This window comes from Tamandua tetradactyla, chromosome X (genome assembly GCF_023851605.1).
Source record: "Tamandua tetradactyla isolate mTamTet1 chromosome X, mTamTet1.pri, whole genome shotgun sequence".
Taxonomy (NCBI): Eukaryota; Metazoa; Chordata; class Mammalia; order Pilosa; family Myrmecophagidae; genus Tamandua; species Tamandua tetradactyla.
This window is the reverse complement of record NC_135353.1, coordinates 24403587-24416079: the sequence shown is the minus strand read 5'-3', so window position 1 is coordinate 24416079 and position 12493 is coordinate 24403587. Positions and strand designations below refer to the sequence as shown.

The following is a 12493-nucleotide window of genomic DNA, read 5'->3' as shown; positions in this document are numbered from 1 at the left end:
TGTGCAAGGTATAATTCTTTCCATTTAGTGCTGTACAGAATGGGGACCAATGCTTACTTGAGACACACAACCAACAGCCACAGGGAAAGCGATGTTGCTCCGATGCTAGCATCAGGCATGACTTATTCTGGAATTGAGATGCACGATTCAAACTGAGACACAAGGACATGTCTGGAATGAGACACAGATATACAGGGTCATTTTAAGGAAGGCCCCTACCCCATAATTCTGCCCTTGAATGCTAGTTATTGAAATTTCCAACTTAGGTTAGTTCAATTGATAACAGAGGCCTAACAGTTCTTATTAAATACAGGATAAAGCAACACACCTCAAAGTGCAAGCTTAGCAGTAGACAGGCGCTCAAAGTGAATCCTTTCAGTAGTAATTAAGCCAACAGTTATCAATCCAAACCAAGAGATGAAAAGCACCTGATGGTCATATTCATGATCTAAACACCCGTCTCACTGTGCTGATAATTGTTGCCACCCCACAGAGATGCAGTAGAACCCTTGCCCAAAATGTGGTTTGGATGTCAAGGCTGTTGATACCTCATATACACTAAAAGAGTATCAACTTGCATATTACTTGCTTAATGAAGCTTTCGGGGAAGAGCAGGGATGGCTTCTCAAGGTGGCCTGAAAATGATATGAGAAAGCAGGGAAAAGAGGTTAGCTTTGAGGTTTTCTTATGCTTAGAAGGTGGGACTGGGCAGAGGGTTCCTGTGGGTACTGGCCTGGACTTGTGTGATTTGAACACCCCCTGCCCACAAATTTCTTATCAGCTTGCCATGATGTGGAGCAGAAGGAAAAGGGGTCGTTCTGGGACTTGAAATCTTTCAATGGTCAAACATCAAAAATGGAGTCAGACACTTATTACAGACATTTCATTGACAAACTCTAATCTAGGAAAGATTACGATACCCACTTTGTAGATGAGGAAACAAGGCTTAGGGAAGTCAACACAGATGGCCCACATTTGCACAGTCTGTGTCAGCAGTGGAATTTGTGCATCCAATTCCCTTATGTTTGTGTTTGCATTCTTAACCCAGGTCAGGTAAAATGGGAAAAATTTGAACAAATAATTTAATTTCCAAAGCAAGGAAAAGAGTCTCATTATTATACCTGGATTTCTATAAGTTAATTATAAATATTATAATAGTTATGTGCAATATACAGTTGCTCTTGACATTTCAGGATGCTGTTACTGGTATTTTTTGTTTTTATTAACGGAAAAAAAAATGAAATTAACACAACATTTAGAAATCATACTATTCTACATATGCAATCAGTAATTCTTAACATCACAACATAGATGCATGATCATCGTTTCTTAGTACATTTGCATCGGTTTAGAGGAACTAGCAACACAACAGAAAAAGATATAAAATGTTAATATACAGAAAAGAAATAAAAGTAGTAATAATAGTAAAAAAAAAAAACAAAACCCATAGCTCAGATGCAGCTTCATTCAGTGTTTTAACATGATTACTTTACAATTAGGTATTATTGTGCTGTCCATTTTTGAGTTTTTGTATCTAGTCCTGTCGCACAGTCTGTATCCCTTCAGCTTCAATTACCCATTGTCTTACCCTGTTTCTAACTCCTGCTGGACTCTGTACCAATGACATATTTCAAGTTTATTCTCAAATGTCCGTTCACATCAGTGGGACCATACAGTATTTGTCCTTTAGTTTTTGGCTAGACTCACTCAGCATAATGTTCTCTAGGTCCATCCATGTTATTACATGCTTCATAAGTTTATCTTGTCTTAAAGCTGCATAATATTCCATCGTATGTATATGCCACAGTTTGTTTAGCCATTCTTCTGTTGATGGACATTTTGGCTGTTTCCATCTCTTTGCAATTGTAAATAACGCTGCTATAAACATTGGTGTGGAAACGTCCATTTGTGTCTTTGCCCTTAAGTCCTTTGAGTAGATACCCAGCAATGGTATTGCTGGGTCGTATGGCAATTCTATATTCAGCTTTTTGAGGAACCGCCAAACTGCCTTCCACAGTGGTTGCACCATTTGACATTCCCACCAACAGTGGATAAGTGTGCCTCTTTCTCCGCATCCTCTCCAGCACTTGTCATTTTCTGTTTTGTTGATAATGGCCATTCTGGTGGGTGTGAGATGATATCTCATTGTGGTTTTGATTTGCATTTCTCTAATGGCCAGGGACATTGAGCATCTCTTCATGTGCCTTTTGGCCATTTGTAGTTCCTCTTCTGAGAGGTGTCTGTTCAAGTCTTTTTCCCATTTTGTAATTGGGTTGGCTGTCTTTTTGTTGTTGAGTTGAACAATCTCTTTATAAATTCTGGATACTAGACCTTTATCTGATATGTCGTTTCCAAATATTGTCTCCCATTGTGTAGGCTGTCTTTCTACTTTCTTGATGAAGTTCTTTGATGCACAAAAGTGTTTAATTTTGAGGAGCTCCCATTTATTTATTTCCTTCTTCAGTGCTCTTGCTTTAGGTTTAAGGTCCATACAACCGCCTCCAGTTGTAAGTTTCATAAGATATCTCCCTACATTTTCCTCTAACTGTTTTATGGTCTTAGACTTACTGTTTAGATCTTTGATCCATTTTGAGTTAACTTTTGTATAAGGTGTGAGATATGGGTCTTCTTTCATTCTTTTACATATGGATATCCAGTTCGCTAGGCACCATTTATTGAAGAGACTGTTCTGTCCCAGGTGAGTTGGCTTGACTGCCTTATCAAAGATCAAATGTCCATAGATGAGAGGGTCTATATCTGAGCACTCTATTCGATTCCATTGGTCGATATATCTATCTTTATGCCAATACCATGCTATTTTGACCACTGTGGCTTCATAATATGCCTTAAAGTCCGGCATCGCGAGACCTCCAGCTTCGTTTTTCTTCCTCAAGATGTTTTTAGCAATTTGGGGCAACCTGCCCTTCCAGATAAATTTGCTTATTGGTTTTTCTATTTCTGAAAAATAAGTTGTTGGGATTTTGATTGGTATTGCATTGAATCTGTAGATCAGTTTAGGTAGGATTGACATCTTAATTATATTTAGTCTTCCAATCCATGAACACGGTATGCCCTTCCATCTATTTAGGTCTTCTGTGATTTCTTTTAGCAGTTTTTTGTAATTTTCTTTATATAGGTTTTTTGTTTCTTTGGTTAAATTTATTCCTAGGTATTTTATTCTTTTAGTTGCAATTGTAAATGGGATTCATTTCTTGATTTCCCCCTCAGCTTGTTCATTACTAGTGTATAGAAATGCTACAGATTTTTGAATGTTGATCTTGTAACCTGCTACTTTGCTGTACTCATTTATTAGCTCTAGTAGTTTTGTTGTGGATTTTTCCAGGTTTTCGACATATAGTATCATATCGTCTGCAAACAGTGATAGTTTTACTTCTTCCTTTCCAATTTTGATGTCTTGTATTTCTTTTTCTTGTCTAATTGCTCTGGCTAGACCCTCCAACACAATGTTGAATAATAGTGGTGATAGTGAACATCCCTGTCTTGTTCCTGATCTTAGGGGGAAAGTTTTCAATTTTTCCCCATTGAGGATGATATTTGCTGTGGGTTTTTCATATATTCCCTCTATCATTTTAAGGAAGTTCCCTTGTATTCCTATCTTTTGAAGTGTTTTCAACAGGAAAGGATGTTGAATCTTGTCAAATGCCTTCTCTGCATCAATTGACATGATCATGTGATTTTTCTGCTTTGATTTGTTGATATGGTGTATTACATTAATTGATTTTCTTATGTTGAACCATCCTTGCATACCTGGGATGAATCCTCCTTGGTCATGATGTATAATTCTTTTAATGTGTTGTTGGATACGATTTGCTAGAATTTTATTGAGGATTTTTGCATCTATATTCATTAGAGAGATTGGTCTGTAGTTTTCTTTTTTTGTAATATCTTTGCCAGGTTTTGGTATGAGGGTGATGTTGGCTTCGTAAAATGAATTAGGTAGTTTTCCCTCCACTTCGATTTTTTTGAAGAGTTTCAGGAGAGTTGGTACTAATTCTTTCTGGAATGTTTGATAGAAGTCACATGTGAAGACGTCTGGTCCAGGACTTTTCTTTTTAGGAAGCTTTTGAATGACTAATTCAATTTCTTTACTTGTGATTTGTTTGCTGAGGTCATCTATTTCTTCTTGAGTCAAAGTTGGTTGTTCATGTCTTTCCAGGAACCCGTCCATTTCATCTAAATTGTTGTATTTATTAGCGTAAAGTTGTTCATAGTATCCTGTTATTACCTCCTTTATTTCTGTGAGGTCAGTAGTTATGTCTCCTCTTCCATTTCTGATCTTATTTATTTGCATCCTCTCTCTTCTTCTTTTTGTCAATCTTGCTAAGGGCCCATCAATCTTACTGATTTTCTCATAGAACCAACTTCTGGTCTTATTGATTTTCTCTATTGTTTTCAATTTCATTTATTTCTGCTCTAATCTTTGTTATTTCTTTCCTTTTGCTTGCCTGGGATTAGTTTGCTGTTCTTTCTCCAGTTCTTCCAAGTGGACAGTTAATTCCTGCATTTTTGCCTTTTCTTCTTTTCTGATAAAGGCATTTAGGGCAATAAATTTCCCTCTTAGCACGGCCTTTGCTGCGTCCCATAAGTTTTGATATGTTGTGTCTTCATTTTCATTCGCCTCTAGATATTTACTAATTTCTCTTGAAATTTCTTTTTTGACCCAGTTGTTGTTTAAGTGTGTGTTGTTGAGCCTCCAGGTATTTGTGAATCTTCTGGCAATCCGCCTATTATTGATTTCCAACTTCATTCCTTTATGATCCGAGAAAGTGTTGTGTATGATTTCAATCTTTTCAAATTTGTTAAGACTTGCTTTGTGACCCAGCATATGGTCTATCTTTGAGAATGATCCATGAGCACTTGAAAAAAAGGTGTATCCTGCTGTTGTGGGATGTAATGTCCTATAAATGTCTGTTAAGTCTAGCTCATTTATAGTAATATTCAGATTCTCTATTTCTTTATTGATCCTCTGTCTAGATGTTCTGTCCATTGATGAGAGTGGTGAATTGAAGTCTCCAAGTATTATGGTATATGTGTCTATTTCCCTTTTCAGTGTTTGCATTGTATTCCTCACATATTTTGGGGCATTCTGGTTCGGTGCGTAAATATTTATGATTGTTATGTCTTCTTGTTTAATTGTTCCTTTTATTAGTAGATAGTGTCCTTCTTTGTCTCTTTTAACTGTTTTACATTTGAAGTCTAATTTGTTGGATATTAGTATAGCCACTCCTTCTCTTTTCTGGTTGTTATTTGCATGAAATATCTTTTCCCAACATTTCACTTTCAACCTATGTTTATCTTTGGGTCTAAGATGTGTTTCCTGTAGACAGCATATAGAAGGATCCTGTTTTTTAATCCATTTTGCCAGTCTATGTCTTTTGATTGGGGAATTCAATCCATTAACATTTAGAGTTATTACTGTTTGGATAATATTTTCCTCTACCATTTTGCCTTTTGTATTATAAATATCATATCTGACTTTCCTTCTTTCTACACTTTCTCCATGCCTCTCTCTTCTGTCTTTTTGTATCTGACTCTAGTGCTTCCTTTAGTATTTCTTGCAGAGCTGGTCTCTTGGTCACAAATTCTCTCAGTGACTTTTTGTCTGAGAATGTTTTAATTTCTCCCTCATTTTTGAAGGACAATTTTGCTGGATATAGGAGTCTTGGTTGGCAGTTTTTCTCTTTTAGTAACTTAAATATATCATCCCACTGTCTTCTAGCTTCCATGGTTTCTGCTGAGAAATCTACACATAGTCTTATTGGGTTTCCCTTGTATGTGATGGATTGTTTTTCTCTTGCTGCTTTCAAGATCCTCTCTTTCTCTTTCACCTCTGACATTCTAACTAGTAAGTGTTTTCGGGAATGCCTATTTGGGTCTAATCTCTTTGGGGTGCACTGCACTTCTTGGATCTGTAATTTTAGGTCCTTCATAAGAGTTGGGAAATTTTCCGTGATAATTTCTTCCATTAGTGTTTCTCCTCCTTTTCCCTTCTCTTCTCCTTCTGGGACACCCACAACATATATATTTGTGTGGTTCATATTGTCCTTGAGTTCCCTGATCCCCTATTCAAATTTTTCCATTCTTTTCCAGGTAGTTTCTGTTTCATTTTGGACTTCAGATGTTCCATCCTCCAAATCACTAATTCTATCTTCTGTCTCTTTAAATCTATCATTGTAGGTATCCATTGTTTTTTTCCATCTTTTCTACTTTATCCTTCACTTCCATAAGCTCTGTGATTTGTTTTTTCAGTTTTTCTATTTCTTCTTTTTGATCAACCCATGTCTTCTTCATGTCCTCCCTCAATTTATCGATTTCGTTTTTGAAGAGGTTTTCCATTTCTGTTCGTATATTCAGCATTAGTTGTTTCAGCTCCTGTATCTCATTTGAACTATTGGTTTGTTCCTTTGACTGGGCCATATTTTCAATTTTCTGAGCATGGTCTGTTATCTTCTGCTGGTGTCTGGGCATTTAGTCAGATTTCCCTGGGTGTTGTACCCCACAGGTTGAAAGATTTTTCTGTGAAATCTCTGGGTTCTGTTTTTCTTATCCTGCCCAGTGGTGGCGCTCGTGGCACACGTTTGTCTACGGGTTCCACCAGTGAAAGTTGCTGTGGGTCCTTTAACTCTGGAAAACTCTCGCCGTAGGGGAGGTTCGGCAGCCGAAGTGTCTTGGAAGAGTGCCAGCCGGCCCGGGGGTTCGAATGCGGAGAGGGTTGCTGGGCGCCGCAGCACGGGAGAGCGCCCGACCGAATTTCCTAGTCGGCCCGGGGCGCCAAGCGTGGCAGGAGGGCGCCAGCTGTCGCAGCCCGGGAGAGTGCACTGTTCCCAGCTGGACCGGGGAGTCACGTGTTTGGAAGGGACCCCCCGGTCACCGTTCTCCGCAGTCTGGGGATTTCCGACCCAAGTCTCTCAGTTGGTCCATGGGGCCTCGCGTGGTGGGGGTGCCAGCCGCCTCGGCCCAAGGGGACCACCTGCCCAATTCTGCCAGCTGGCCTGGGAAGGAGGAAGGGAGGGACTCCGGCCGCTTGCCGTCCCGCCCAGGAAAGCCCGCGCCCCGCGGTGATCTCACCGGACCTGGTTCTCCCTGACAGCCATTCCAGGATGGGGCACGCGTCCCTTTGATCTCCGTCGTGGCTCCGGGAGCTGCTCTGTATTGTCTCCACTCCCCCAGTAGCTGTTCTGGAGGAGGAAATGTGAGGGTGTCAAGGCTGTCGAGGCCGGTGGCGGAGGAGCCAGTGAAGGCGGAAGAGGGCACGGTGGTGGTTGGAGAGCCACCGGAGCAGGAGGGGGAAGAGGGGAGAGGAGGGCGTGCGGGCCGTCCACTGCGGGGAGTGGGCGCCGCGCACTGGGCCAGCGGACAAAGAGGGGAGAGGAGGGTGGGCCTATTTTTTTTTTTAATTAATTTATTTTTTTACATGGGCAGGCACCGGGAATCAAACCCAGGTCTCCGGCATGGCAGGCGAGAACTCTGCCTCCTGAGCCACCGTGGCTTGTGTTGCTGGTATTTTAACCATTGTTCCAATTGGATGTGAAAATTGCCTTTACATTAGTGTCTTTTTTCTGTGTTGATAAAAATATATTTTCTTGCCTGAGGACACACACACCTCTGCCATGGCAACACTGTAGACAGAGGCTGAAGGTCTGGTGTTTCTGTAAATGCAGAGATTACATGGTTTTGTACCTGACTTGGGGCAGTGAATCACTAAGCACCATCGGTATTGTCAGCAGCAGCACTTCAGGCCTAACAGACCAACCTGGTACCCTATGGGATCTCAGGCATACCTTAGGGTTCCCCAGTCCCCACGAAAACTGGTATTGAGGCCATGCATGTCTACAAGGGTAGTTCCTTAAACTCATTGGGAGCATGGCATATAACAAGTCACCCTAACTGAGGTTCTAAACAGCAGATGCTAGCAGGAATTTCAGGGACATAAATGGAATGTCCTCTCTTGAGTGAATATAAGCAATTGCATAGCCAAGACCTTGATCATCGGTCATGGTGTGGAGACCAGTTTGAGATTCAAGAATCCTGATCCTTTTGATATTGGTAGGACCATGATCTTTGCCTTAGGCTAAGACCTCATCTTCAGAAATGTGAGAAGATGGAGGGAAAGAGCCCTACTGGTGAGGAGAACTTTGAGACTGTTTAAATTAGAAGAGGTTGGCTGAAATGACCACAGTGATAAATGCTAAGGTCATCTCAGCACTCCCTCCATGCCAGCCACTGTTCTGGGTGCTTCTGCAGTATATCATTTGATCTTCACAAATATCTGAGGAGAGGGTACAGTTATTTTCCCCGGTTTACAAAAGGGTAAGATAAGTATCAGAGAGGTTAAGGGACCTGCTGAATGTCACACAGAAGCAGGATTGGAAATCAGACATCTGTCTCTTGATCCTGTGCTCATAACCACTTCTGCATGCTGTGTCATATAGAAATTTTACTAATTTGGGAAAATGATGGTCCCCTGTACCATCATTACCCAGTAGAGTTGAGGTTTATTAGGTCATTTGTTTTCTAATAGCAGATAATAATGCACATTATTTTGCTGATCTGCATATTTCACTTCCCAGACCAACAGGGTTGCTCTGAGCAAGCAACGTTCCTATGAGAGTAACAATTGATCTGAAAGAGAGAGCAAGGAAGAACAGGAAAATGTCCCTGTCTCCTGCCATACTCTCTTCCTGGGTTCCATAGCCTGATTGGTTGAACACCAAGAGGAGTCACGGTGACTCATAATGGCCCTCAGAACCTTGTAAACCACACTGATGGTGATGTCCAAACATTGAACGTCACTTCCTGGGATACTTCTGATTCAGGGTTGAATAAGGTAAGTGGGAAATGCCAGAAAGATATAGTAGATATTACTCATGGCTAAGTACTGTGCTGCTTTGAAACTGTTATGTACCACAGAAAAGCCATGCTCTTTGAATACAGTCTTGTGGGTGCAAACTTATTATGGGTGGGATGTTTTGATTAGGTTGTTCCCATGGAGATGTGACCCCACTCATTCAAGGTGGGTCTTAATCTGCTTACTGGAGTCTTTTAAGAGAGGGACATTTTGGAGAAGACACAGTTGTTTGGAAGTACAAACAGAAATGCCTCAGGAGATGCTAAGCTAAGAAATGAAATCCAGGGTTTGTCCCTGATAAACTAAGAAAAGACCCACAGATGCCTAGAGAGAGATAGCCACTTGCTCCCGGATTGTTGCTTGAATTTGAAAGCAAGGTACAGCACATGCCAGCCATGTGCCTTCCGAGCTCACAGAAGTGTTTCAAATGCCGGCTGTGTTTCCTACATGGAGGTATCCTCTTTTTGGTGTCTTAATTTGTACATTTTCATGGCTTTAGAATTGTAACTTGTAACTTATTAAATCCCCTTTATAAAAGACTATCTATTCCTTGTACATTGCATTCTAGCAGATTTAGCAAACTGAAACAAGTACAATCTCCTTATCTGTTTCCTGGATAATTCATCTATCTTGTCCTCACAGCTCTTGTTTGTTTCCTGAAAAATCTTTCCACTAATACTTCTTTGGGAGAGGTTACCAAAATTTACTAACACTGTTTATCAAATTTATAAGGTCCATTGTGCAATAGTCAGTGATTTGAGCCTCAAGATCTGATTGGAGTCTTCACAGGAACTCAGTTCTAGGTAAGAGTCTTTACTTCTTCCCTAATCTCTGGATCCAGTCATGGCCATGGCTCTGAAATTACTAATTTTACATTGCACACTTCACATCATAAAGGGGTTGTATAATCATAGAAATCTCAGCTGTGAGTAGTTGTACTTTTCAAGTCATATTACTTTCCAAGTCTCTGATACAGAACAACTGTATTTTAATATGAGTATAATCCATATGGGTATTGTCTAGAGGTAGGACATGGATTTCTACAGGATGTCAGAGGGATAATGGTGAAGACAGTGCTGCTTTTTTGTTTAACTGTGCTGTTGTCCTGAGGAACTAAAATGGCTATTATGAGATTTGGCATGCCCCACACTATCTGTCCCACTCAGTCTAATGTGACAACTGAGGAAATTGAGACACAGACAATTTTAAGAGGGACTCAGGGCATACATCCTTTCCTTGAGTGACAGAGAAAGCGTAGTCATCCAAGTTTTGTGTTCAGTGTCCAAAAAAATGGAGAAGAAAACGAATAGCTTGCCTGCCAGAAGGAGGAAAGCAGCCAGCATCATGAACGGGTAGGCGACTAGGGCTCTGGAGTCAAACTAATTGGGTTCACATCCTTATTCTTGGACATACTAGCTATGTGATCTTGGGCCAGTTACATAACTTTCTGTTGCCTCAGTGGCAGTGACACCGACCTACTACTGCTGTTATGAGATTAAATGAACCACTGAGTTTAAATAAACTATTGTATATAAAGCCCTTGAACAGGTGTCTCATAGGCAGAGAGCTTTCAGAAGTCTAGTATTACTGGGGTGGTTACTCTTATTCCTGTGTTAGTGGTAAAACAGGAAACTCCAAGGGGAACCTAAGAGAACGGAGAATGGGTATCACCACTACTTCTTTCTCTATTGGTTGAGAGCTTTTTTTTAAAGTCACAGGCAGGTTAGAGAGTCTTCATTGGCTAAGCCTTGTTGTCTTGAACTCCATTTCCAGGTTTACTGTTTGGTTTGGGTTTGGGGCATCTTTACTTTGACCATCCTCCTTCCCTTTGCTCCAGTGCCAGCAACCATTCCTTGGAGGAAACTGGTTGAGCTAATGAGTGTGGTTCATCCTGCCTTGGTGTGTGTGCCTCACACTGTCACAGATCTGTGCTTCTGAGAAATCTCATTTTTTTAGACCTTTTACAGAATTGGCCTACGCACATTTTTACACGGTTAGCATACCAAATACACACAAAAATGATGTTTTAGAGATATTACTGAGTTCATCTCCTTTCTTCCTTCTTATAACCCTCTATTTGACACCTGACACCAGAAGAACTGCCATTAGCAGTTTTCTGTAAATTCTTCCATATCTTGTTTTCCACATTTACTTTTATCCATATAAATGACTCTGAAAAGAAATATAAATAGAATGATAAGGTACAAATTGTTTTGCAAGTTTCTTTTTTCCATTACTATATCTTGGAGATCCTTTTTAGTGACAGTCCTTAATCCTTTTCAATGGCTGTTCTTTATTTCATTTAAACTTTTTATTTATTGGGCAGTTTTAAAATAAAAGTTCATTTTACTGATGTAACAAAATTTATAACAAAAAGAACTTGTAAAACCTGCTTTTGTCTTCTTATACGATCATCTCTTTAGGAAAACCAAATCAATCACTTAGATGATTGACAAAAAGTAAGATGAATACCAGTTAATCCTGTAAAAGAAGACGTCATATACCCCTGTAATAATAAACTAGGAAACACAATAGGAACAATATAGATACAGTTCACACTAGCCACCAAACACATGTGAATATGTGTTTAAAATAGAGGGAGGGAAATATATATGAGATTTGTTTATATGGTTCCCATTTTAATACTAAAAATACAATACTTTTTCTGGATAGAAAAATTATTTCATAAGTTCTTCTCCCAAACTGATGTATGAATTCAGTGCAGTCTCAGTCATGAACCATAATAGGATTTTGTCATAGAGAAAAAAAGAGTTGATTATTCATTTAACTGGAAGAAAACATATGTGGGAAAAGCCATGAGAGGGAGCTTGCTCTGAAATATATGAAAATTTGTACTAAGATTTAAGTATTGAAAATACGCTATTGGAACATAGTGGAGATTCTAGACATAGACCCATGTATATGACTGAATCAAAGAAATAATAATGTTGGCATTTCAGATCTGCTGATGCCCCAAAGCAGAGTCTTCTGACTACTGATGGTAACAAGTATGTGTGTGTGTGTGTGTGTGTGTGTGTGTGTGTGTGTGTGTGTGTGTGTGTGTAGCAGGGATTTAGAGTGGGGACGAGGCCCCTTGGGATCACCTGAATGTCTTGATTTTATCATATTTTTCAGGCTTCATCTGTTGTGCTGTCTTCCTGAAGCCATCCTTGGAGTCACCTTTCATAGATAAAGGACACTCTGATACCAGTCACAGCTCCTCCACACCAGGCATCATGAAGAGGAAAGCAGATGAATACTTAAAACGAAATGTGGCCTACAAAAATGTGCTGAGCTTTTTACTTGGCAGGCAACTGGGGAGACACAGAGATGATGTAGACCTGACTAAGTGGCTGTGGACGCTCACACGAGCAACGCCAGGGTGGAGATGGCCTTTACCAAAGCATCACATGACTTACCTGCTTATGCCTCCCGGAAATTACGGAAAAGCCAAAAAAAATGGTTTAGAACAACCAATTCCTCTTCAGTTTGAGCCATTAAAATAAAAATTGAGCTTTTACTCCATTTTTTAGTTTGTTTTTGTTGATACGGCCTTGTTAGGTTACACTGGACAGGATAATGTATTCATTCTAAACAGTCTGTACATGGTGGGATCATGCGGCT

General features: G+C 40.0%; 1 long non-coding RNA gene across 1 annotated transcript; it reads left to right on the top strand.

Moving 5' to 3' along the window:
* Positions 1 to 8602: 8602 nt before the first annotated feature.
* Positions 8603 to 12114, top strand: LOC143670164 (uncharacterized). Its single transcript, XR_013169286.1, has 3 exons — positions 8603 to 8848; positions 9602 to 9672; positions 12005 to 12114. It is a non-coding gene; the product is annotated as an uncharacterized LOC143670164 (long non-coding RNA).
* The last annotated feature ends 379 nt before the right edge of the window (positions 12115 to 12493 follow it).